The sequence below is a fragment of the Gambusia affinis genome, linkage group LG24, assembly GCF_019740435.1.
Source record: "Gambusia affinis linkage group LG24, SWU_Gaff_1.0, whole genome shotgun sequence".
Lineage (NCBI taxonomy): Eukaryota > Metazoa > Chordata > Actinopteri > Cyprinodontiformes > Poeciliidae > Gambusia > Gambusia affinis.
The window spans coordinates 11,098,462-11,125,756 of NC_057891.1; the positions used below are offsets into that span (position 1 = coordinate 11,098,462).

A 27,295-nucleotide genomic window follows, 5' to 3' on the forward strand; every position below is an offset into this window, starting at 1 on the left:
GTCTCGCAGCGGTAAAATGCTCTGACATTTACAGAAACCAACTGAGAGGAAAAAGACTCCAGGTCAGCTCTGGCGACTCGCTGGACCGAGATGAGATGACATGCCACTCAAGAGTATATCAGGTTTCAATCTGACAGATGGCAACGGCGTGGGGAGGGGCGGCTCGGCGATGGGAAAAGATTGTGGTTGAAAATAGGGCAGCGTGGATTACGGAAAGGTGTGAGGAGTGCCATGGATGCCTTTAAGGGAATGTTTGTACTGGTTTCCACAGTGACACGACGTCTGTGTGGATGTGTCCAACAACAACAGGACTACAGTTATTTTTGGGAGATGCTGGGAGTGTGATGGAATGAAAAGATTACCCCGGAGTGTGTGCTGCGAAGAAAAAGTGCAATCCCTCTGTCCTTTTGCCACCTTTTTAGCAAAGTGTTCGGCTATTTTACAGAAACAAAGTTAATAGACTATGTGAGCTTCAAGGCTTTGCGAGGTTTATGATGAAAGACAGCATTATATCTCCTCACTACTTTCAGAGGACAGTGTAGAGTTTTGAGTGAAAACGGCAATAAAAACGGACGTTTTTCAATAACTTGAAAAAAGTTAATGTGCCCTTTTAATTTGTCTTTAGAGGCCTGGAATCAACTTTAAATAATGGCTAAATAAAGCATTTTCAACACCCAAAATGCTTTATTCACACTCTTTCTAACTAGTATGGACCACATGTTACAGTCTTCCCAACCTGAGCTGAAGGTTTCATGCCTCTGGTAAGGCACAGACCCCCCCCGAGTGGTTGGGAGCGTTCAACGCATCAGAGCTTATTTGTTTCCACCTCCCTCTTTTTCAGAGCACAACATTTTTCTAATTTTTGTTTTTTTATTTTCACAAATTTGAAGTTAGCGAGTTAGTTCAAATGTAGCTGTTTCTAAAAAGTGAAGTATCCTTACTCGATACTTCAAAATGTGCACGAAACACTTTGATGGCACACGTTAAAAATTCCAGACATTACAACGAAGTTGCAACAAAGGCAGAGCACACAAATCCTTCGGCTTATCTTAGCAGTTGCGTACTGGTCAATGGAACTTGGCGACACCGTTTATGAAGGTTGGGAATGTACAATCAGTGTAAGGAGAACTCGCAAACATCAAATATAATGAGATTAGAATTGAAAAGAGTTGGGGGTTTTTTCCCCCTCACAATTTCATTGAAAAGCTGAAACTCGGACATGGATTAATGAAATAATATGTTAATATCACACAGCTCATGAAAAACTGGTACCACATGCGAGGAAAGTAAGCCACAAAAATCATTCATGGAAAATGAAGTGGAAGAAAAAAAAAATGGTGGTAGAAGAGCTGCAACGGTAAAAAAAACCAAAAAAACAATCTACATAAAGTAAAACAAAGTCACTATTTGAATTTAATTACAGTAACAAATTGACATTTTGATTATATTTACTGAAGTATACCCTTGATCTCCAGACACTCCAGAACATTGATTGCTAAGTATGTTATTAGCATAGTCCTAAAAAAACAAGCATAAATTGCCATCAGTAGATAAGAGTGGAACTATCGCAGTTAAAGTGGCTTATTTTACCCACATGGGTTTGGCAATGTTTGCGCTCTTTAACCTGTGATTTATTTATTTATTTTTTTCGTCTTGGATGTACAGATTTTTGCTACCGTTAGGAAACCTTCTCTGTATCTCCGACAGAGATATTCTTTGACACATTTTCCCCGCATATTTTTATAGAATTTTTTTTTTTACACAGCGTTTGCTTTAGACCTTCCACCTCCGTCACCCGACCCACATGGAGAGAGTGCGCATGCGCAGGAAGAGCGAACGCCAGGAATCTGGATTCCCCCTTGAAATAGCCGGACCTCTTGCGCGATGCCGTGACACACTCACCCAGAATAGCAGAGCTTGCCACATCCATTGCATTCCAGTGCCCAGCTGGCTACATTGTGTCGACACATGGACCACTGCAGACTTGCACATAGCTTCTTTAGAAATACATCTTTGATATTCTCCTATCAAGAACGTGACCCTCTTTCTGCCTTGGAAAAAAAAAAGAAAAAAAAAAGTTTGTTTCTGACCTTCTGATTTTTTTTTTTTTCAGCTGGTATTGCAATTGTGTGCACTAGCCTTGACATCCCCCACCCCCTCCGCCCCTCTCGACGAACAATACATGTTCGGCCTTAGAATTCCTGCCGCTAATCCGTCAGCTGCTCGGAGTTGGCAGCAGATGGCCGAGGCACAGGAATATTCTCAACCTGCACCAATTGCAGCGCGTTATCAGATATCAATTTGTCAACAGAGCTGTCTGGTGGGTCGGCTGGCTGGTCGGCTGCTTTAGACCCTGAAGGGAGAGGTGAGTTGGCAGCTCAGACAGCCAAAAAGGAGGGAGGAAGCCAAGGAACCAGTTTGTTTTCAGCTGAAAAAGAGGCTGACTTTCAGAGAAAAGTTGGATAAAGTTGAAAACATACCGTGGAGATGTATCAAACTTTAGCCTACTCTTCACTTTTAATAAATTCTTTGACATGCAGTTGGTGGTTTGATAATGGCTTTTTAACTGCAGTGTTGTGGGTGTATTGTGTTTGATTTATAATCTGCAAGCGGATTTATATCCATCTCAGCGCCGCGACTGCAGTTCAGCACAAACTCTAAAGAATCCATGACTCAAAGCATTTCACCGCCATTGTCCTTGTTTCCTGTATTTATTCTCACCTCTCTCTCAGAGCGCATTGATCGTGAAATTTCATGCTGGATGGCTGCGCTGTGCGCTGAGGTTTTTCAGGCAACGCATGCTGAAGCCTTTTTGTGTTTTGTTTTCTTGTTGTTTTTTTTTCTGGCTTCTGATTTTAGTGACTAAATTTTAAAGAACTAAATGTCAAATCAGTCAAAATAAGAATTAAAGTTGAGTAGAACAGAAGTGGAAAAAGTATGACGGTACAAATGATTTTGACAGTTAGTTAGTCGTATCTATTTATTAGCAGTAAATTAAATATATGACATAGATATTACAAAAGTCTTTTCCATATTCCAATAATTACCTTGAAACGTTAGCATGTCAGCATAGAAAGCTCCAATGTTATTTTTCCTGTTATTTTTTCAGTTTTGCTGCTGTAATGCTAAGAAATGTGCTAGCATCACATGCTAACAACTTGGTGCCAGATGCCACAATGCACCTTCAGCGGACTAGTGAGTATTATAAACCTAAATTGCTATGACAATTTTAGGCAGTGGGTAGTGATCCTATGCTTTACAAGCAGACAGACTGATGACCAGTTGGTTCTAAGCCTCGTGATGACCGGCTGATACCTCATCTTCCCTGTTTGTATTCAAACTAGTTCTCAAACTGCTCATCACCTCTTACCTTCGAACACGAAAAATCAAGTCAGTCTCATTCAGTCGTACTTCCTGTGGGTTTTGTTGCTAACAGGCTCACTGAGGACTCTATTAGCGCTGCTTTTACAGCCCTTAGCATTCCTTCCTGATTCCTTGTTGCCATTTTAGTTTCCATTGAAGTCTTTACCATGCTCCTTTCTCCAGTAGTTTTCATTAGGTGGTGGGATAACACTTTCTTTGTTAGCTTGCCATAAAACATTTGGGCGTAAATGTTTACTAGCTTTTTTTTTTACACGTGGAATCGCGAGTATCACTACTTATAAGAGTACCAGGCTGTAAGAACTGGTATCAGAAAAAAGTGTAAAACTTTCGTCTGTCTCGACAGTGTAGTTGAAAGGTTGTCAGCGAGTCACACGCCGACTCATCCGAGCAACCACCCTCACGCCTCCCGTCGACGCTTTTATTTTTGGTCTCAGGGCATATCGTCCTGTTTGGGCCACTCTAAAAGAAAATATATTTTAAAAAATTCCATGCGTGGCACATAGCTGAATTAAAACCTATTATGAAATCTGACAGAGCCATTAAGAAGACGGATGGTCCATGTCGTCTGTGGGTTTGACTCACGATCGGGGCGATCGCCGTCCGAACAAAAGCTCGGCCTTTAACTAGCCCCCCCCGTTAGACTTGGGGGTTATGACCTGGTGCACTTGGAGTTCTTTTCTCTGTGAAAACATGTAAAAACATCTGTTTATGAAGCGAAGGGGATCTGACGGAGACAGAGCTCCTCTTGGGTTCACGAGGTGAGGGACAAAGTGGGTGGAGGAATGATGGATGGCAGAGGGAAACATGGAGGAAGGGGCGGCCATCGCTCAGTAGGAGGAATTTATAGAACAAAAAGTACCGTGTCATTGCTTTGCTTCGAGATTTCATGTGACGGTTTGTGCGAGTTCTGGCTTTTTTTTTTTTTTTTTTTTTATGTCATAAAGCACCTCTCAAATTTTAAATGGCTTTTCCTTTTCAAGTCACTACAGCACAGAAAGTCGTACATAACTGAAGAGGAAGAAATTGGACAGATGGCTTTTGTGTTTGTGACTGAAGTCTTTGCACATTCTGTCCTAAGCTTTTCCCTATTCCATAGAGAGTTTCTATGATCATCCATATTAGAGCAGTAGTAGTCATTTCGGTTGAAGGCAAAGGTCAGCAAGCTTTACAACCCAAGGAGTCTTTCTTTCCCTTCCTCCTTCATCTGATCAGCTGATCTACGATATCAAATTTGCTATGATTCGATTTAAATCTTTAAATTTAGCCTCAAGTAAAACAAACATTTTCTTCACTTGAAAATGTCATAAAGTAAGGACAAAAGACCTCCGCATAACTACAGAGGAAACTGGGACACACTTCAAACGTATCTTTGGATTTACAGGCGATGCTTCACTCTGTATCACTTCAGGTCAAAGTCTTGAAGAGCCAACATAAAAGATCTTGAAGACGCATGCGCTCCCTCTTCCACAGTGTCAGTAGATGACATTAAATGCCACATAAACATAGGAAAGTTTACGGTTGTTGCATGATAAAAACGGAAAAACGGTTCAAGGTTAACGACCAGCCTTGCGAAGGCACTTTATGTACGAAGAAATCATTTTCCAGCTGGGTCCGTCTGTAGCTCCTTGGAATAAATTGTCTTCGGAAATTCATTGTTTTGTTTTTTTTCTCTTGTTTTGTTATCTACCGTTATTTACCCTGGAAAGCAGTTAAACTTAGAGTAAATGGAAAAGAAAACTCTTCCCACTATATAAAATTAGCAAGCATCCAGCCCGCAGAATGCCATCTCCTGACACAAACATAATGTAAATCCTGCTGCAGCCAGAGGAACTGGAGGGAAAAACTCTCCTAAAGCGATTTCACACACAGCCACAAGTTCAAGAAAGAAAAGTTGCATATAAAGCTGTTCCCGTTCTCTGGGGTGGAAGGATTTCATGAACTCATACATGGCGGTCATCCATCACCCCTACTGACCAATTACTGTACCTACCTGCACCTCTAATGAGCTGCGAGGCCCACAATGGAATAAGAGACAGGATTGGGCAAATAAATAATTAATCAAGCGTTGGAGATTTTTTTATTTGCTGGCCTGCAGTTATTGAGAAACCGGGGCCTTTTTCAATTATCCGGTTTTTATGAACTCTGGAGTCGCCACTGTCGGACCGGATGGATTATCTCCATCCTGAATGCGTTCGAAAAGAGCTCTCCTTCCTCGTCTGTTTTTTGCCTCGGGCAACAAAACGTTTGACAAATTTCTATGAGGAGAGTTTTCCAGTGACTCATCAATCCAGACTAAAAATTCATTTAGACCAGTGGTGTCCATCTGAGGCCTTGGAATCGTTTTGTGTGGGCCCCTGACTATAGCTCAACATCCGGCAAATGGAGCCGAGGCAGATGGAGACTTCTAACTTTTTAGTGGCAGATTTATGTCCTCCTAAATTTAGAGTTCTTGTGGCTTGGAACAGATTAACAAAAAAAACCCACCTTTTTTGAGGTAGTGCAACTTGTGGCGGAATTACGGCGCTCCATTCGGTCTGGAAGGGCTGAGATTCTTTATTGGATCTATAACAATTTGTTCTTTTCTAGATTGTTCCACTGTACTTAACAATTAATTAAATTCAGCCCAGTATATTTAGAATATATCAACATTACAGCTACGCTAATGCGTTCGGACCAAATAAGTTAGCAAACGACGCCACTTTGAATTTCCTCTTTCTGTTCTGGCCAATACAGTGGATCCAGGTATATGTAGGAATTTGTGGAATACTTGAGATTCTTTCCTCCATTACAATAGTTCAAGCACCAAATATAACTTAATATTTATTATTCCACACAATGAAAACTATCTTGGCGCTCCAGCAGAAACTAACAGCTACAGTCTTTCTTATCACTGCTCCTATGGGTTCAGCCAATGAGCGCTAGGGAAGATTTATGCCACTAGATTGGTTGCTTTGGAAATGCCAGCCAATAGCGTGTCAAGTGACATTGCACCTAGATACTTCAGCTTCCCAGTGGACTTCGATTTGCTCTCTATAAATAAGCCAAAGAGGTTTTAAGGGTTCTGGTCTGCGGTGCGTCGAGTCAGGACTGAAACCTTTCAGGCGTATTGAGCAACTGAATGTCTGGATGAGGAGAAACGAAAAGTAGGCACCCGGCCTACGGAGGAGTATGGCGTTCACACAGTTATATTGGCACAAATCTTATCATCGGTACAGATTTGGTTAGGTGGTTTGGAGTCTCTGCTGACGGTTTGAAATGTTTCCCCAGTTTTACCTGTGTGTGAACTGAGGGCCAACCTAGCAACACACAGGGACCATTTTTTTTTCTCCTAATCTGTCCTGCATAAACTGTGAAACTAACCCCAGAGATCCAAATAGTCAGCCGATGAGTGAGCAGCATCACTCGGACTCCCGATGGGTTCCAACCTTTCGCTTGACGTCACTCCCAAGGTCAAAGCCGTAGTAATATTTTTTTTTAGTGTCTGCAGACATAGCTGATATAAATAGCTTGAGTTGTTTCCATTTAAGGTTGCTCGGTTAAAAACTGGGAGAAGGGGAAGGAAAAGGGAGACAGATTATCATCCAAAGCGGTGTGACCTCTGGCAGAGTCCCCCGCTCGCTATCTAACTGCCTCTAACTTTATTTGGCTGTCAACTTGAAAGAGGCTAACTGCTGCGGCACACATGCTCGCACTCACACAGACCCCCTTTCTCCCCTCCATATGGCATCGTTTAAAACTCCTGTTTGTGTTTATTAGGAAACAAAGTCCCCATCGTGGACCACAATGGAAAGTGACTGAAGGGGGTTTCTGTTCAATTTAGCAAACATGCTAAGAGTCCATAGCTTGGGTGATGTTACAGTGATAGGGGTCACTAGAAGTCATGGACAGACTGGGCTTTATATTTAGCTCACTTTTCCAAAGCTCCTCGCTGGTACATAGTGTTAGGTACTCTCAGGCTAATCCTCTGATAGGGAATCACTGCACCTATTATGAATTAACAAATGGATTAGAAGCATGAGCTCACCATTATGCCATATCTCACTGATTAAATATGCGATATGCGGCGCTACATATCCTCCAAGGCAAAAAAAAGAAAAAAATCATTACCTGAAGCTCAATTATTCAGCCTGGCGAATTCATTATTCAGTTGTGCTAAAATACATGTCTGCTCCTTACAAGAGTTATGATTTTGTGGGACAGATGAGCCCTCTATTTGCCTTTAAAGAGTACTTGAATCTGTATTAGCCGCGACTCATTCTGAAAGAGTTTGCTTCTTCTGTGTCTAATTTTGGAACAAAGTGATTAATGATTAATTGAAAGCCTTTCCCGACTTTATCTATGCCCAGGTCTCGTTATTATTGCGGCTGGGCTGAAAAGTCCACTGTCTTGGCCAGGCTGTCTACGGCGCGTGCTTTGTATATGTGAGGTTCTTCATGTCCCTCGTGGTAATGCTGACATAAGCGGACGCAACGAGTCTGCTCAGATGGATGGCCTTATTTGCGAGTTATGTAGCTTATTGTAGTTTTACCTTTGAAACATGTAAAAACTGATTCAGACATCTTAGTTGGATGGATGAATGGCTGGGTAGTTGAATGAAAAGGTGAACATGTCACGGATGTATGGATAAATGAGAGATATGTGATGCGTTGAAATAATAAAAGAACGGATAGCTGGATGCAGTGGTGGGCACCACTAAGTAAAACATTAGTTGTGCTAACTCTGACGCAAACGCTAAAGCGCTACAGCAACATGGTAGTTAGCGAAAGCTAATGCTAAAGCTCTTTACTAACTTAGTGTTTTTTCCAGAAGCTAATGCTACAGCTCTCACCAACATGCTACTTAGCGGAAGCGATATTGGCATATGTGATGTACAGGTTTAAAAGTGTTTACTTCTATAGCAATGCATCCTGGGTACATTTAAGCATCATTTGTTGCGCAGCGTCACAGTACAAGGACGTGAGGAGAGGAAACAAAACAGCTGCGTCCAAATAAAAGCATGAATATGAACGGCTAACTACGTAAAGAATTCCTAAAAGTAAGTTGGTGGAAGAATTAATTTAGAGGAAGCCAAGTGTGAAAACACATTTTCAATGTTAGCAAAGGCGCTAAACAAAAGAATTAGCTCTAAACAAAAACCCGCTAATATGCTACTAGCATACTAGCGGAAGAGTGCTAACCACTGGATGGATTGACTGAGAGACATGTTCCTAATTTTTAAATCATGCCATAGGCATTAAATGATGAACGTAATATTTACCAACACCAAGGAAACCGTAAATAAGAAATAAAACACGTCTGTAAATCGAATTCTTTACTTTTTCAGACTTTTCCAGACGGTGGAGGGGCCTTGGGACTGGCAGTGTTTGTTCCCCAACATCATATCACAGACATACAAACAAAATAATGGGGATCTGTCGTAGAGGTCAAAGATGGCAACACTCAGCTCTTTGGGCCCTGCTCATAATAACGATGAAAAATGGCCTCTTGGTGCGTGGCCTGTGCGCATGACAGGGCAACCCAGTACTGGTGTGTGCGCGTGTGTATGCGTACGTGCGCTCCTTTCTGTTCCTTCTGCATCTTGGCTCGAGCTCGCTCTGGGAAAATGCGAAACAATCAGAGGCAAATTGCCGCGCAACGCACACAAGTAGAAGGGGAAGTGCTCGCACGCTCTCAGAGGACGCTCGCTGGCAGCGTGCGAACAGCAGCCTGCTGATGGATGTGAAGCAGAAATGATACACACTGATAGCGCTGTGCCTGTTTTGGTCCCCTGAAAGATAGATGGCGGAGTGAGTGCTGCTGCTCGAGTCGGAGACGACGCCTTTTTTTGCAAAGCGTTTGGCGTCGGGTCCCGGAAAATGTATTCATGGCACCCTTCATAACTGGAGTACCCTTTAAAACACTTCTGGAAATAGCCGGGGAAAGATGCACGGCCTCAGCCGAGCAGCGTCGCTGCCAGCTCGTGTAAAAAAAGGCAGACTCCACTACACACTGTTGTTTTCTATCTGCGGCGTAATGGAGTGAGAAAATAACTCTGGCAAACTGGCTCCTCAGGTTAAGTGTGGTCCGGCATGAAATCTGTTTGCGGCAATGATGAGTATCAACATTGTTCTCGGGCTCCCGGTTGCCACGTCAGCGCCCGCCTAATGGAGAGGTGCTGCACAAATTGACAGCCAAGACGCAGCGAGGGGCTGGGGAAGCGGGGCCTACAGGTGTGTGAGCGCAACAAGGAGCAGGTTTTACTCGGCTGATTGTTTAATAAATGTTTGTTCCCGCCAAGCGTGGCGGTTCCACGCTGGTTGGTTTTAGCTAATGACCCTCGCTGTCTGCGTGGTCCCCTTATCTCGACATGGATAATAGGGACAATCTGGCTGATTGATAGGGATGTCGTAATGAGGTGAATTCTGTGTGTGTGTGGATGCTGGAGGAATTTTCAAGCCTAATTTAATGGCAGTTTTGTTTACACGGCCTCCAGGACGTGCGATTGAGTAATTAGAAGTAGGACATGACAGTTTCCATCCCTTGTTTTTGCCTTTCAGCGACGGATCGCCTGCTGAGTTGTGACTCGCCGTACGTTTCGCCCTTTCCTCCCTCCCTTTTTCCTCGCCGCTGACAGGTTGCACCTGTTTTCGCCCGCTATGGCCAGATGGACAATTCTCCACTACACCTGCCCCTCTTGGTGACATCACCTGCTTTGTACCCAGCCTCTGAACTGGCATCTGAACACACACAGTCGGAGTCCATGGATACCCCGTCTCTAAACTTGGCACCAAGAACACAGTTTACTATGTCAACATGCAGTTTATTAAGGATGCTTTTGTTGATCTAGAGGACATTTAATGTCTCTCTACTGGCCCTCCATAACCTCAGGATTACTTTGTACACTTTGGACGTAAAAGCCTACTCCTAGATTTGTTATATTTTTAGTTTGGTTACAGAAAAATTCTACAGTCTTTGTCTTATGAGATCATACTGTGTTTTCTCTTTATCATGGTTAACATTAATGCAATAAACCCAGCAAAACCAGGAGAAATACAGTAAAGGTTGCAGCCAACAAACTTCCAATAGTGAAATTATTTCATACATTAATGGACCAAGTAGAGATTTGATGTCTGAATTGCTTTTTTTTTTTTTTAATACAAATATGTTTTCATTCTCATGAAAAGCTATAATACTATTAGCGGCTGCCTTTCTGTCACCTAGCTGTGTTGGAGTGCCAATGCTTGCTTCCAGAGAAACAAGACTAAGAAGTGAAGATTTTGTCTTTTAATTTTTAGCTCTGGTTTTTTTTTTTTTTTTTAAATACAGTTTCTGTTAACAAGACAATGTTAAAATATTTGTTTATAAAAATCTGTCTTTTCGGCTTCTTTTCCGACCCTTTCTGGCAGCTAGCTGTTATGCAATGCTAATGTTAGCATGCATACAGCGATAAGTGGAGAATTAGTTTAAGCTACAAATATATTTTTATTCTCAGCTATTGAAGTGATGTAACTATACCATTTCTTTATGTAGCAACTACCTGTTCTGCAGTGTTTCAACTAGCATGTGAACATAATTGATAAGTTCATTTCAGCAAACATAGAAGATCTTCAATTCTGAAATAATTCCTCCTGTTGTCAATTTTTGACATCACAAAATTCCAGCATTATAAAAAGTAGGTGTGTAAACTGTATTATTTGAATTTTTTTTTTTTTTTTACGCTTGCAACATGCATGTGTAAAAATGCATGTTTGTGCCCGAACATTTGAAATGAGAAACTGTTGCGGAACCAAATCTTTGTGTGTCGCAGCACAATTGTTACGATTAATTTGTCTGTTTCTAAAACGTCGAGTCAAAAAATACATTTTAAGGTGTTTTGAGTTTTCAGATTATTTCACACATTTGGAGCAACACCTCATAATCTCAAACAAGAGTTTTTTCATGAACTACAGTGACTACTGATGAAGGAAAAGGCAAAACGTATAGAAATGTGAATCTTTCCTTGCGTGTAGCTTGCACACTGCGCTAGTGGTGTCCCCCAACTCAAAGATGGCCGCTCCCCGGGCTTGGCCTGGAGGGAAGAGAATTCGGAGCGAAAACCATCATTACTCAGCAGAGATGGTCTGAGCGTACGACAACAGCTGAAGGAGACAAACCAGGCTGTCTTCGATAGATTATGACAGCTGGCTGAGAAAAGGCGTTTCTGTGTGGAGCTGCAGTCTTGAGGTGGCCCCTGAATAGGCAGGCGGCGGTGAAACAAAAAGGGGGGCTTGGTGAGTCCCGCAGAGACCCTCAGATCCCTGAAGGGAAGGCATGGTGTTTTCTCTGACTTAAAATCGAGAGGCTGATAAACTCGGCACTGAGTCGCCTCAGAAGCTTTCATCTCTAGGAGTGTGTTTAACTGGGCTCTTCTGATGCCTCTCTGGTCGGCTGTTTGATGTTGCTGCTGGTACCACTGCAAGAAGCAACACTCATAGGATGTCCTGATGAGTGTTTTTCTAAAATAATTTTAAAAAAAATACTTCCTAGTGTGGCTTAAATTCAGACCCCACCACTTTTAATCCAACTTTATTCCATCAGCTGTACCATTAAACCCGGTGACCTTCTTGTGACAGAAATGCAGCTGCTGCTGAAAATATGAAATACAACATGGGGCTACTTGGCTTCTGTCGAAGCTAAAATACAGGACGTTTTGCGTCAAGTTCAAACCAACTGTTGCCTGTTAAGGTTCACTGTTTAGGAGTGGTATACACTAGCACGCGTCAGTGCAAGTGGAAAGCTAGAGAGTTCCCTTGGTGATGCCTGCAGTGTTGTAGAGAAGAGCATTTTCCAACCTTGTTCTACTACAGCGCCACTCGGCAGTGACAGCGAGTGTCGCTCAGTAAGAACCGAGCGGAGAGCTGGTGGAGGCCGATCGCAGACACCCACCTCCTCCAGAAACAGCGGAGGGACGGTGGCTGATGTCTGTTTTAATGCGCGCTGATAAACAGGCTGACAGCGGCGGAGCTCTCTCTGCTCAGCAGGGTGACGGCTCCACGCAGCTGAGACGCGGCATGGAGTGCATCTGTCACCGGACCCCCCACCCCAAAAAAACCCCCAAAAACTCAAGTAATCCGTCCGCCGGCCTCCGCCATGCGAGGAGCGCTTTTTGTTTCCTTGTCACCGGTACAAGCAGGGTCATGATCGGGGAAGCTGTCGCCCTCCTCCGCACACATCACAACACAAACAATCCTTTGCTCTTTCTTTTTTCTTTTTTTTTCTGTTTTGTTTTGTTTTTTATTCCCAGCCTGCCCGGAGCTACATTCAGAAGTTGAACACTGAGGCTGCTTTTGAAGCATCTTTTCCACGAATGTGCCGATATTAAAAAATAACAATAATGGCAAATCAGAGCCGACACGAGGAGAGGTCTTTTTTTTTTCTTTTTTTTTAGCGGTGGCGTGATAACTCGTCTTCGTCTGCCTGCACAAAAGGCTCACAGGAAATAAGATAAACAAATTAGAAATGGAGACGGCTACCGGGCGAGTGAGCAGGTGTGTGGCTACTCGCCGCCGCGGCTCTGCTCGCTTCGGGCGGGGAAAACACGACCCTGTCTGAGAGGGAGGGAAGAGGGGGGTGGGGGGGCTGGCCGTGACTCACTCCACAACAAAACATTATTAATACCGTGAAGAAAGAGTTTTCTTCGTTTCTGGCCTCCTTCCAGTATTTTAACTTCTCAAGTGTTTTTTTTTTCTTTCCTTTTTTTTCCCCCCCATTTTTTTGTTTTGCATAAATTCAATCAAACCTAAGATCAGCGTCCAAAAGATAATTCTGAGTAGAGACGGCACTGCGTTCATGTAGTTTATCTCTTGATGAAGAAGTCTTCACATTCTGTTTCAAAAATCTCTGCAAGTAAACGCCAAAACTGGACTTTGTTTAACTAAATCTGTGTGGGAATAAAGCTAATTTGCTCCTTACACACCTTCCAGGCACTTTTATATCCATCACTAGGAATTTGCCGAGTCCTCCACTCTATAACTTTGTAGCTCAAACATTTTCATAATGCCACTATAAGCCAGCCCAGGTAAACGGTTCTGGAGTTTTTGTAGTATTCACGCAGCACATCCTGCTCTCATCCCCCCAAGCCACAAGGTGGTGCTGCAGACGATCATTGTCTTCCATTCCACTGCTGGTCAGCCTAACCTCGCTGCTGATAGGAAGTCAATAGATTGTGACTCCCATGTGACTGTGTGAAGTTTTACATGACAACTGGTTGTGATTTGCTACCAGACTGTAAATTGATCCCCCATTTTAGAAAGGCAGGGACTTTGTTCCACTATAAATATGCTGGAATTTTGGACTGCGGGCACTGTGATGTGTGATTTCTCCTCCTTCAGAGATTCTTTATAGAACAGTCCGGGATGAGCACCCTGTTTATTGGGAAACAGCTTGAAGCTTGGAGCTTCTTTGCTATTGCCAATCGTACTGGTTCAACATTACTCTCAAATCCTACAGTTACAACACCAATTCTCAGTTTTTGTGCCTGTCCGGGAAATATCTGTTAATGAGAACATTAAGATCTTCACTTGAACACAAACTATTTCTGTGGTATTGTATCCTACTGAACAACAAAAGCTAATGCTACTTTGTGAGATCAGCTTGAGTTGAAAATTGATTTGAATTTCACTTTATCCATTATAAGCCTTATTGTAAGCTCTTCAAATCTGGACAATGGTTATACTGGAAACAAGTTGTACCGAGTGATGTTGCATCGATGATAACTTTGCTTTCATTAGTAAGGTCGGCTCTATTCCAAGGACTGTGTGTTTCTTTGAGTTTCTTAAAACAGTTTCAGAAATCATTAGCAGGTTGAAGGATTCCAGTCTGAAATGTTGAATAGCCTGCCAAACAGTCCAAACATGCCTGAATGGTGAACGTCTAAAGCAGCAGTTAAGAGAGCGTCGGCAGGGGGCAGGGGGCAGGGGGCAGGGTGTATGTTGGCGGACTATCTCAGCAATGCGTGGGGTGTTTGGAGTAGAGTCGGGGTCAGGGTATTTTTAGTTCTTGTGCATGTACATACCTCCAGACGCAATGTGCCACCTGCTGGATCCTGTCAGCTGTTGAGTAACGATAGATATGGGGCGGATACCCCGAGGTATGACTCCTGAGACCTTTGCTGTGGGTCTGTTTCATTTCACGCCTCCCATAAATCTACCCAAAATAAAAACAAAATGGCCGGCGAAGATAGGAAAGTGTGCAGAGAAAAAAAATACCGACTTTCTCTTGAGAAAGTCCTCAAGTAGATGCAGGTTGACCGTTGGTGGTGAATGAGAAATTTTATTCAGCTTTATGGATGTTGAAAGCTGCTCTGTAGTCTCTTAGTATCCCCAACAATGGCGGCCACAGCTGCTCTTGTCCACTAAACCAAGGTTCGTATTGCAGCAGCTGGGCCCTCTTTTGTGGAAGACTAATTTTATCCTATTTTATTATCCAGTTCATAAAGCCATATGAAGGCCAAGCTATTAATTTCAAATGTTTGAAATGTTGGTTTGACATTCACATTTCTAAGGGTTCTTTCCTCCAAAACTCTGTAATAAAAAGGAAACTATGTGAGTGACAAGCACTTGTCCTTGTGGTCGAAGCAATCGAAGTGACGGAACAATAAAAGCCCAGACCAAGATTATAGACACCTTGGACAGAGAGCTCTAACTCTGTTTTTGTGCATATGTGTGTGTTGTCTGCACAGACTATATTCTTTTAATGATCCACTGCAACTTTGGCCCGTGGGATGTAAGGGTGGGTGGGTGGGTGGGTAGGTGGGGGGCACCCTGCAGATATCCTTTTTTTTTTTGTTGCTCAGCAACAATGCTAAATGTACAGTAAACAAGTTCTACGGGGGTTTGTGTGTTTGCTGCTGCCAGTTCGCTTTTAACTCCACTCTGAGCTCTTAGGCACTGGACAAGAGCTGCAGTGTGAAACACACTCCAGCCTCTAATTTTGGATAAGGTGGAGCTTAACTTTAGATTAGCAGTATGCTGATAAAACAACCCAGTCACATGTTTGACTAATGTTCTATGCTTAACTTATTATTCGTAAATAAGAATAGGGACAGTGGTTGCGACCTGCTTAGTTACTTCAAGTTTTTACAATCATTTTAGAATAAAGAAAGAATGAAAATTTATGGATGTAATATGCATGTTGCAGCCTTATTGAGACCTAATTTGTCTACAACTGATGCAGGTAAAGAGGTCAATGTTAGTAAGTTTATCAAAAGTAACCTTTTTTCCTATCGGCTGTAATTCAATTGTTCCTCTAAGGCCCTAAATTAGGCGTTAACATTTCAGTTTTTTAATCTACGTGATTCAGTAATTGAGTTTTTGTGAATTGAATTATTGACATTCTTTCACGTGTATTGAATTCTATATCAACATTCCAACCAACCTGCAACCAATCAAGCAAACTTAGCAACTAACAAACCAAATGACCTTTCAACCAACCACCAATGAGTCAATGTGCAAAACCAATGCAACAGATCATCCAACCAACCTGCCAAACTTTAATGTATTGACCAACAAACTTAAACCTATTCGCCCAATTACCAGAGATCTAACCAATGTACCAACCACGATAAACCAATAGACATATAATAAAAAAATCTACTTATACTTTGATGTCCTCAAAACAAACGTTATAGTGGACCCACGTAAAACGTAAATGTAAACGAGTGCTTTAGACATTTATGTACAATAAAACTAGTTCGCTTTAAATATGAGACATAAGCCGCTGCGAGGTAAGCATCTCGCTATTCCTAAACTGTTGAGACTGGCTGGGGTGGGAAGCACCTGAACATGGCAGCCATTGACGAACAAAAGAGGTTGTCCTCTTGTCAGCGCCACAAAGACACGTGCAATGCGACAAGGACCAGCATGATGAGCCGTTCCATTGTCTCTGCTCGTCCATTGTTTCCCTGCATCGCAGATAGAAAGTTTGGCAGGGAACCGGACTGTGTCCTGCCACCTGCTTTCACATCCGAAACAAAAACGAAGGGCCGGCCCGAGCCGCTGGACGATTTCCAGTCCAGCTGTTGGTTCTGAAGGCTCGTGGGAGGACGGTGACAATCAGGACCCTCCCTTTTTGAGCTCTGCTCTGTCATTTGTCTTGCAAGGGCACAAATGAACCTGGAATAGCAGCTCCTGTGCATAAAACATATGCAGATAAATTGATTTGTGAAAGCACAACCACAAGATAGCTTCAGCTCGCTTTGGGAAACAACCGACAACCCTTTTCAAAGGGAGAGAAAGTCGTTTTTTGCTATCTGTCCCGCATCTTCCCTCTCTCAATAAAATTCCATGTTTATCATAGAGTTTGTTGATGGAGCAGTTTCTGTGCTCCCCCCCTCCTTCCACATGATTTACAGAGCCAACATTTTCTACCGCCTCAGGCTGTTTACCTTTTTTATGTTATCAAAAGCCACTGTATTTTATTCATCTATGGCAATCTTACAGCTAGGTCCTCCCATCTGTTCTTGGAATGTTTCAAATCATCCACGGTAATGCAGAGGGAATTGATGACAGCTAGCAGTGGGGAACACAATCGCTGCACTGTCAGGGCAATGACTGAAACTGGCCATTGAGTCAAAATCACTTTTTTAAACAAGACATTGTCCAGATTTGTGGCACCATAAGAAGGACAAGGCTGGAGTGAGAGGTCAGAGGATGATGGGTAGATATCTGATATAATCAACAGTCACAACAATGATATATAGAATACCATCTCTGGAAACACACTTTGTCAGGCCCTAAGGCAAACTACCCGCAGCAGCAGAGCAGAAAACCGAGAATGCTCACCAAAATTAGACAATTTCGTCCTGGAAAAAAAGTAGTTTTATTTAACGTTCAGTATTGTCAAATGTGGCCCGAATTCAGCACCATCATCCAATTAATGAATGCGAGGTGTTGCATTGGCATCCAAGTTTACAAGATCTCAGTCCAGGTGAGAATCCATCTAAAACAGATTGAACAAGCCACCTCACAACCTACAGCTGCTAACATCTGAATGCCAGAAAACACATGGTTGAGTCCATTGCTTGACAGTTTGTGTCTGTTTGGGCAGCAAAATGGGGATCAGCATGCTATTTAGTGTGATGGTCATAATGTTATGACTGATTGGTATATATTAAATTGTACTGGGCATCTGTCATGATGTTTGGACTTTTGGAAATGGATCAAAATGTGGGGTATTTGTCAGGTTTTGAAGTTACGTTTTGACCCCAATTGCATTGAAAACAACTCTTTCCTGATCTGAAGTCAAGAAATTTTGTCTTAAATCAATGATTTGACAGGTGTTCCTTTCAATAAACCCAACTTAAAGACTGAGTTTTAGCTTGTCCTTCTTATCCTAAATGATCTGTTGTGTGTTTTTTATTAGTATGGACGTCTAGTCGTTCCATTTTCCTTTGACCTCTCTGCTTACAGTCACTTGACATTTTTATGTCATGTTGATTGCCATTGAAAGTGGCATTCAGGCCCATGAGTATTCTTACGCTATATTAATTTCCCTTGAAAGCGTCTGTTAGTCAATATATTGTTTTTCTGTTACCTAATTTGTATTCAGGCCGTAGGAGTTGAGGGGGACACCATCCTGTTGCTCTGTAAAGTAATCCAATGATTTTACTATTGGTGGTTGAGGCCAGTGAAACACACCGCACCTCTATTCATCCCTGGGGGGGGGTAATAAGCAGACATCAGTCATGTCGAGGAGAATGTGGCCTGGGTTTGCCCAGATCTTATCTCCAAATTGCTATTGCCTCCACCTGCAACGCTGGCGCGTGAGATTGTGTCTCTGGAAACACGTGTTTGGACAGTGTCGGGCGGTTCCTGCCGTTTAGTCGAGGACGGGGATCGAGTGATGGGGTCGTGCCTTCCCAGAGTACTTACCTGTCATTAGGAGCAGATCAGCAGCGATACAAAGGAAGATACCGCATCACGGCAGCTGCAAACAATTTAATCCCTTTTCCGTGTTTCGCATCTGATCGGATGACAAATGGCGAAGATACCGCGTGCATGTTGGGTGGTGTCTGCTTGTTCTTTTTCCCCCAGCCCCGTAGGTGTTTGCATTTTGTGCTTTTGTCTGAGAAATGTCATTGGGGCATGCTGATATTTGTGCTATTTGTTTTTCGGCTCTTGTCTTTGGTCGCGCACAAGCGGTGCCGCGCTGGGTCGTGCCGGGAGGACATGCGCAGGCTCATTTTTTATCCCTCTCCTCCGGTCGCCTCAGTCGAGGGGGAGGCTTTGTCACCAGCTATCTGCCTGCCAGCGCCTGGTATTGTTATTCCAAGGTACAGGCCGGTTAACATTTCTCTTGTCACTGCTGCATCTCCTCCACAACCCAGCAGGGCAAGAAAAGCTGAAGGAGGAAGGAGGGGTGGCTATACTGCCTCTTTTTTTCCCTCTTCCTTTTTTCTGATGGCCTGCAAAAACTGTGGGAAAAAAAACCCTTGTCATCCAGGGTTGGCGTTAGAGTTAGCCCTTATGTCATCTAACCATCTCTGCTTCGTCTCAGCAGATTCTCCTTGTGTGAGATGTAAAAATCCACAGAAACGTTTGATCTCACGCCTGATTGCAACAACAAAATACCTCCCAAACATCTTTGATTTTCTAGGCCAACGTTAAGCAATCAGAACCCTGCTGAGAGTCCTCTGTCAGCACTGTCCAACAGGAAATCCTCCTATCAGCCAGTACCAGGCGAGGCACCTGATAAATACCTGTATTCATCAACGAATGTGGTTTTTATAAATATCATTTCCCGCAGTGATGAATGCCACTGATGAGGCGGACTCACGCTGAGTGATTAGGCAATTAGCGTTAACACTTGGACACGACGGAAGCTGTAGGCGTCTGCCAGATGCACGGTTCCCACCGGACCTTTTCCAAGCCGATGATGGGGCTTTTACTGTGTGCATATTCCTGAGGTTTATTTACCCTGCGAGAGGCTGCCAATCTTTTGCTCCGCTCGGCTGGGAGCAGCTCGTAACTCAGGCGGTCTATCAAATCAATGTGAGGCGTATTGAGCGCTGATTGAGGACGGTAATTAGGGATGCAAGTCATTTTCATTACTTGGGGTTAGGGGAGGGCTGGCACCCCAAAGGAAGGGTAATGAATCTTTTCTGGTTCTCATCAAGGGTCTTCAGCACCCATAGGGACACTCATTGGCCTCTGCATTGGTGTTCCCCCTTTTATGTCACACCTACAGTTAATGGCCTCAATACAATAAGTAGGGTGTTGAACTCTGAGGAACCTTTGGACATTGTCAGGACCAAAGGTTTTACGTAGAACTTAGGAGTTTGTGCCTACAAATTTGTTTGTCTAAATCAGAGGTGCCCAAAGCCGGTCCTCGAGGGCCGGCATCCTGCATGTTGTAGTTCTCTCCCTGGTGGTAGTAACAACCTTTTCAGCATGTCAATGTTCTTCTTAGGCCTTCTAATGAGCCATCGTTTGATCCAGGTGCGTTAAACCAGCCCCTGTTCTATTAAACAGAACTACAAAAAAAGACAACACTTTTTTTGGATGGAACAAAATGCCTCCAACTTGATTCATGGTAGAGCTTGATAAATCTGACCTCTTATTTTATATTAAAAATAACATTTTCTTGAGTCTTCTGCTGTTCTTCCTGGTATTTCCTGCATAATATCTTGGATTCTTCCTCTACAAAAGTGATTTCTTATCTGCCCCTGTTATCACAAGGGCCATGTCCAATAATATTAACCTCACCTTACATACGAATTCAAGGTATGAAAGTCTCACCTTAAAGTTCTTGATGATTCGTGTAATGTTTAACTTTATTATCTATCTTTATTATCAATTCTCTAAATTGTTCGAAGAGCCAGTTCCCCTTTTTACGGTCATCAGAAATATCTTGAGCGTCCTTGAAAATAGACTTTTGTTCCAACATAAGCTCTTGAAGTTAATAAACTCTTTGCAAAGAACTAAATTAATCACTTTAAATTAATAAGCTTCCAGGCAGAATATCATTTAAAGCAGAACGAGGAAGTATAAATGATCAGCTGGGTGTGAGTGTGCTTCGTCGCAGCCGGTGACACTTCCCTCAAAACATTAAGTGATTATTTATGAAGAGACTGGTAAATAAAATTACATTTACAAGCTCGGAACATGGAAATTCTAATAGCTTTCAGATGATGGAAAATCTAGCGTGAAACAGCTCAGCCGCAACTGAAATACGATCATTTAAAACGGTGGGAGAAAACGCAGCAAAAAAAGGCATCCGCTCGTATTCAGCAGAGGTTGAGACTCTTGAAGTTGGACTGGAACATGGAGTTGTTGTGTTTTCTGTTGTCCGTTCGTTGTAAAGAGGTTCATTTTGACATTTAGAGAAAAAAAAAAGGGGGGGAGCACTTTTGAGTGTCACCACAGATCTCATACTTGAGTTACAAATGGCCGCTGAAAACGAAAAGTCCTTGGAAAGTTTAATGGTTGCTTGTATCTATTGAATGTTGTCATGACCTACAGAGCTCACATAATGTAGCAAAAGAGTCGTTGCTTTTATTTTGCTGTTCTAATGACAAATCATCAAACATTTCAAATTAATTTCAATTGGTTTTAAAGTTATGTAAAGCATATTTTCAAAACTGAATCTAAATTATTATGCAATCTAACTTGAAAAGGTCTTTAATTAACATGTAGAAAACCTGCAAATGGGTTGGGAACAAATTCATTCCGATTGTTCAATGAAAGTAGTTGGAACAAATAGGCAATTTTACGATGTTATTGTTTTACAAATACCGACGTAAATTATTGTCAGAAGTGTTATCGTTGGCATGGAAACAATCCTATGACATTTAAACAATGGCTAAGTGCAGTTTTAATGAACAATTCTTCTATCTTCCCCCAGCAGCGAGCTGTGCTGCATTGCTAATGCTACCTTGTTTTGTAACGGAATCACGAGTTTAGATTGGGTTTCAGCTGTGAAACAAGTTACTTCTATCCTTTATCTCAACTTTACTTTCACATATGAACGAATACAGCATTTTTGAGCAGCTAGCCTTGTCACAGTCCTAATGCTAAGTGAACCGCAACATATTTATTGAGAATGTTAAGTAAACAATGTCTTTAAAATAATCTTGTGCTTTCTAATACTTTTTTCTGTAGTTTTTAAGTGAATGTTTAATGTTTTATGCTTAAACATTAAGCACATTAAGCGTGTATTTTTCTGCAATGCGCTAACAGGAACTTAGCAACTATATTGTTTTCTGCTACATATTGAATACATGACTGATTTTCTCAAACTGTTAAAATGTTTGTTTAATATAAAACATTCGAATGCGGACAAACCCTAAAAACTAAAATACCCATGTTCTACCAGTAGGTGGCAACATTGCTGACTAAAAAAATCGCCATCTCATACTACAAAATAAGAACAAAAATCGTACTTATTTATATTTTATTTTTGTTTGTTTTAAACAATTTAACGCTTTAAATAAACCATGTCTAGATGTTACTGTTTCTGCTCGATATACAACTCGGCAGTGGCGGGCAAACAGACAGCAGGCTGATTGGTGGATGGGACGACATACCAGCACCTTGCAGTTTCTGCGATCTGTATTCATTGAAGCTTTTCTCTCGTCACTTCAGATCCGTTCATTCATTTTGACTCTGGCTCTGAGAGAGGAATCTTATTTATAAGTACATTGGAGCCGGCCGCTCAGTGTCCGAACCGCTCTTGTACCAACATTGAAATTTCACACTTCACTGCCCGTTCCTTTTCCCCTCCCGAATAATGAGCAGCTCATAGTCCTTATCTATAAGTGACGTTTCCATTGGGTGATTTAACCTCAGTTGTTGCTATCTTTGGACCGAGGGAGTGTGACCTGTTCCACAGGCAAAAAAAAAAAAGAAAAAAAAAAGAGGACAATCTTCAGTCAAGCGTTGCTAAGACGATTACCCTTTTCCTTCTTTTTGATTTCTGCTCATCATTGCTCCCACTTCGTTTCAGAAGCGCTGCTGTAACCTTAAAAAGGAAATCATCTGCAATCTGTCTGTTTAAATTATCTTTTCGAGAATGAAAGACGTTCGTTTTTGTTTGAGGTCTCTTTCCTTTTTTTTTTCTTTCATTTGCAAGCCTTGTGTTAGAAAGTCTATGTCCAAAACTTTAAACTTAACTTTACTCTGCTCTGATAGTTGCTCTAAAAGTGGGTAGCCACTATGGAAGACACATAAGACAGCTTTAATCTGGGCCTTTTTCTTTTTTTTTACTAGAGGAACTTTTTGCTTCTTATCTGATCGTCTTGCAGAACATAATATAGCGATTTAGTTGATCTGTTGAGGTCTTTGAGCTTTGCAGCAATGTTGGGCCAATTGCTATGAGGAGAAAAGTAGGCATTCGATGACCCCTACATAATGGTATAATGCCTGTAATTATGACAGCTGAGGATGGACATGGAGTTAATGGAGCCACCACATCAAAACACACTAACAGTGAAGCCCGCTGTGCCAGCTCATCTGAGTCAAGGCGGTTGCCAGAAATAGCCCTGATTGGGCCCTAAATAATTCAGTGTCATTTTTTTCTCCCTCTACCATGCTTCCTCCAAAAAGAACCGGGGGAGCAATTGATGAGAGCGGGTGAATATTTAATGGCCTCGGAGTCTTCGCGGACAAACCGGGGGCCTTCGGTTGACAAGATCCAAGGAATCAAACGGCGAGGAGAGCGAGGCAAGGGACGTTGCTCAGCGAGGGGCAACGCAAACAGAGAGGGAAGACGGCAGCAAGCAGAGGCAGATCTGCACCGCGTAGCTAACAAGTCCTCAAGCATTTAAGCGTCTGATTAAAAGTTCAACGCAAGTGTTTGATTGTCCTTGCGACCAACTTTGCTCGAGCACTTCTTGGCTGAATGTCATGATGATTGTTAACAGATGGGTGTTTTATAAGAGGTTTTACATTTTTTGCGGTACAAATGGTCTTTTTGGCGCTTTCAAACCAGCAAGAATGTGAGAGAGAACACTTTGTTGCTTCACTTTCTTCTTGACCGTGTAAGGGTAATTTCCCAGTAGATGTGATGTGAGCCGTATTGTCATTGGACAATTCTGGGTCAGAGCGTCCACAACATGATTTCCATGTTCAGTGACAATCTCCATAAAATCTGTGAGGCCTGCAGAGAACTGCCTGATTGGAAATAATTAGTTAGCTTCTGTGAGCAATCAGTTTGACTAAATTCTATTTCAAGGTGTCAAATCAAAAGGGGGTAGAATGCATATATACCGTAACCAAAGCTACCATTGTGTTTCTTTAAATTCCCAAAATTTTTCCCAAACTTGCTATACTCCATGAAGAGTTTTGTTGCCATGCCATGTGACGGCTGCCCTCCATATTTTTCTGCCCTAGACATTTTTGACATTTAATCTGTTGCTTTGCTATTCGACGTGAAACCGGACGAGGAAGCCAATTAAGCTAACTAATAAACCACATGTCGAACCTGGTAACTGATTGACTGGCGTTCAGTCCGCCCTTAGATTGCAGCTGATTTGAGCTGTGGTTCCATTACCCTCCACCCGCACAAAACCAGGGGGAAAAAACCAGGCAAGAGGTGGAATTAAATATTCCGTCCTCAGAGCCTTGATATTCATGTATATTCAGCACCGAGAACGTTTTTTTGAAAATGAACAATCACAGACGGAAAAGGTCACCGTTGTGCTGAAGTAGTGCATTATGGGAGTGAAATAATTGCTTTTCTCACATTAGTTCCTATTGTAATGAAATTGTGGCAGTGCCCTGACACTGAATGACAGATTATGCCACGGTTCAATCGCACAAGTGTGGGTGTGTGAGGTTGGTGGGGGGTAAGGGCAGGGGTTTGGGTGTTGGTGGTAGTGGGGGTCAATTGGCTTTTGTTGGGAAGGAAGCCTCTCCCAAGTCTCTACATAAATCATTTGTATCACTTTCAGTCCTTTTTAACTAACGGCGCCACTTTCATCAAGGGTTTGTGTCATTGCACTCTAATTGTTTTGAAGTGAGAGCTATTGTCTGAGGAGGGAGAATGAATAGAGCATAATGATTTGTAATGTGGCATATTTAAAGACACGTAGCAGCACCGTGGAGGAGTAATTTAGCGTCTCTGTCTCTTTCCTCTCCCTCTGTCAACCCTCGTCTTTGGTTGGCCTCGCGCACGCTCGCCGTGCGCCCAAGCTTAGCGCCTATTTCTTTGGCGGCGCTCAGATCTTTGAAACCCAACTGTGTTAATCACGGTTTATGTGTGGGAGACATCAAACCTCCCTTCACTTTGCCTGCCTCACCTGCTGCGTTAACACACACCGAGCGCACACGCCGGCCTCTGAAGGGCACCTTCGCCGGAGCCCCTTTCATTTACAAGGCAGACGATGGGCGATCACTTATCCGCTATCCACGGACAGTTTTTACACCTCTCAAATCTGCTCAGCAGGTTTTCCGGACTGCCTGGTCTCTCGCACCGTCGTCTCTGCGTCTGAAGCCTCGGCAAGCAACGGCCCCAAGGGTATTGACCGTCAATGGAAAATGCTCTGGTCACAATCAGACTAAAAACAGACGCTGTAGATCAGGGGTCTCAAACTCAATTTCCCTGGGGGCCGATGGAGGTAGAGTCTGGGTGAGGCTGGGCCGCATCGGGTTTTCCACAAGAAAAGCTCTTACAAAAACATTCCAATGTTAGCAAATGACTTTATTTTTATTTTTTAAACACAAAATAAGATGAAAAAATAAATAAATTAACAATTCATAAGAAAAAAAATTAATCAGTAATAAATAAATAAAATATAATAATAACACAGCAGCTATAGAAGACTAGATAAATGTAATTATAATATTTCAGATTCAAATGGCTGTATTAACAGTTCTTTAACCTTTAACTTTCTGAACATGAATGGAACATTGAACATAAACTGTTATGAATATAACAGTTTATAAACTGTTTCTTCTGCCTACTTCATACAGCGAGAGGTCTGGCAGCGTTTCCTCTCGCATAGCCGAGCCACATTTGGCTTAAGGGAGGAGGCAGTTGAGACCCTAAGTAGAGCTTGAAGATGCTCGTCAGTAAGTCTGGACCTGTACTTGGACTTATTGAAGTTCAAGGTAGAGAAGAGCTTTTCGCACAAGTATGTGCTCCCAAAAAGACACATGGTCCGCTTGAACATTCGGGAAAGCTCAGGGAAGCTGGGTGGCAATTCTCTCAAAAATTGTCCAAGCTTGTCTGCTTTTCCACTCACCTCCCTGAAATTGGCTTTGAGTTCAGAGTGGCACTGAGGGTCAATGAGCTCCATTTGAAGCACTGTGATTGGTAAGTTAGTTCAGCTCCGCACACAACACTGAAAAGTGCCAATCATATCAAACTCGCGGGCAGTGTTGGTATAGTTACTTTGAAAAAGTAACTTTAATCGGACTACTGATTACTCCTTGAAAAAGTAACTTAGTTAGATTACTGACTACTTGATTTGGAAAGTAACTAAGTTACACTAAAAGTAACTTTTTAGTTACTTTCAGCAGGTGCTAACAACAACGCTCCACCTCCTGTGAAAATCACATTGAGCTTTGCCAATACTTTTTTGCAAGCTATTTTATAATGGTAACATCAACAATGTGTCTCCACTGATAAGGTTGAACTGAAGAGGAGATTGTAGAAAAATAAAAAACGTGAGTAGTTTGTGTGGTCCACTGTTGTCTGGAAAACTCTAAGAAGGATTTTAAAGACCCCCCCCTCCCCGGCCTCCAGGTTCTGCGTTCTGCCCTGCGTTTGGTGTCACAGCGCACAGAGCTCCTCCTGCAACTCACAGCTCAGATGGCTGCACAGATTTGTGACACTTATCTTAGTATTAATAATTAGAATTAAGTTGCCATTATAATTATTGGAAACTACGGACACGTTCATTCGTGGTTGTTTTCACGTTTATTGCGCTGTTTAAATTAGTCTCGATGTTTGCAGTTTTCTGGAGCGCAACGCGAAGCTCGACGTCATTCAGAGGTAATACATTAACTTGACATTAACAAAGACACAGCGAGACGGATCATCTGAGAAATGATGAACAGGAGAGACTGAGTAAAACTACCATAATGACGGACAAATTCTTGGATTTTATTATGATTCTATGCTTATTTCCAAACCCAAATGAGCAACTTCACGTTCAAAAAGCAGGCCCAAAAAGGCGCAACCCGCCGCTCATTAAATCGGCAAGCAACTTTAAAAAATGAAGCCCAAAGCCGCTTATAATAATCGGACTTGTCAGCAGAATCTCAAAATAGTTCCAGTTTTTCCACCAACAAAATGCGCATCTCCCTCCATTGTTTACATTTCTGTCGCATAGAGACGTCGGTCACTCGACAAGACGAGTAGAGGAAATACGATTAAATAACAAAAGAAGATAGTAACGCAAAAATGATTTTGATAAGTAACTGTAGTCTGACTACTGGATTTGAAATAGCATATTACTCGTTACTGAAAAAAGTGGTCCGACGTCAGTAACACGTTACAAATTAACGCGTTACTGACATCACTGCTCGCGGGCCACACTAACATTAAACTTTCATATTAAGGTGGGGGCCACAAACTATCGTCCCGAGGGCCGCAGTTGGCCCGCGAGTCTGAGACCCCTGCTGTAGAAGGTTAGGCAATTACTTTTGCTCACCTGATGTATCAGCCCTGGCATTGTTTGGTGTGCGTTTCATTAGATTCTCTTAAAGGAAAAAAAAGAGGGTGGTGGTGCAGAGAGTTCCCGTCGATGCTGACTTTCCTTCATGATCTCGGCAGTTGCAAACCACGATGTCAGTGGAATGTTGGGTGGCGTCTATGAGGCGTGAAATTGATTCTGAATCTAGGAAAACGTTAAAAGACAATTTATTACCAACAGTCCAGATTTCTTCTGTGCCTTGTGATGTACAGAGCTGTAAAAACGTATTTGCCTTCTTAAAATGTTCTGTTCCTTTTC

General features: G+C 42.4%; 1 protein-coding gene and 1 long non-coding RNA gene across 6 annotated transcripts in view; one reads left to right on the forward strand and one right to left on the reverse strand.

Moving 5' to 3' along the window:
* LOC122826847 (receptor tyrosine-protein kinase erbB-4-like) overlaps nt 1–27,295 on the forward strand; it is a 238,051-nt gene that overhangs the window by 43,006 nt on the left and 167,750 nt on the right. The gene's annotated exons all lie outside the window — the stretch shown is intronic.
* Nucleotides 1–27,295, reverse strand: part of LOC122826851 — a 56,912-nt gene that overhangs the window by 15,283 nt on the left and 14,334 nt on the right. Inside the window, exons 2-3 of one of the 2 annotated variants that reach the window (XR_006369879.1) lie at nt 26,996–27,181; nt 24,638–24,825 (exon numbers count right to left, since the gene is read on the reverse strand). This is a non-coding gene — a long non-coding RNA (uncharacterized LOC122826851). The remainder of the gene's footprint in view (nt 1–24,637; nt 24,826–26,995; nt 27,182–27,295) is intronic. The other variant, XR_006369880.1, reaches the window with a different exon arrangement.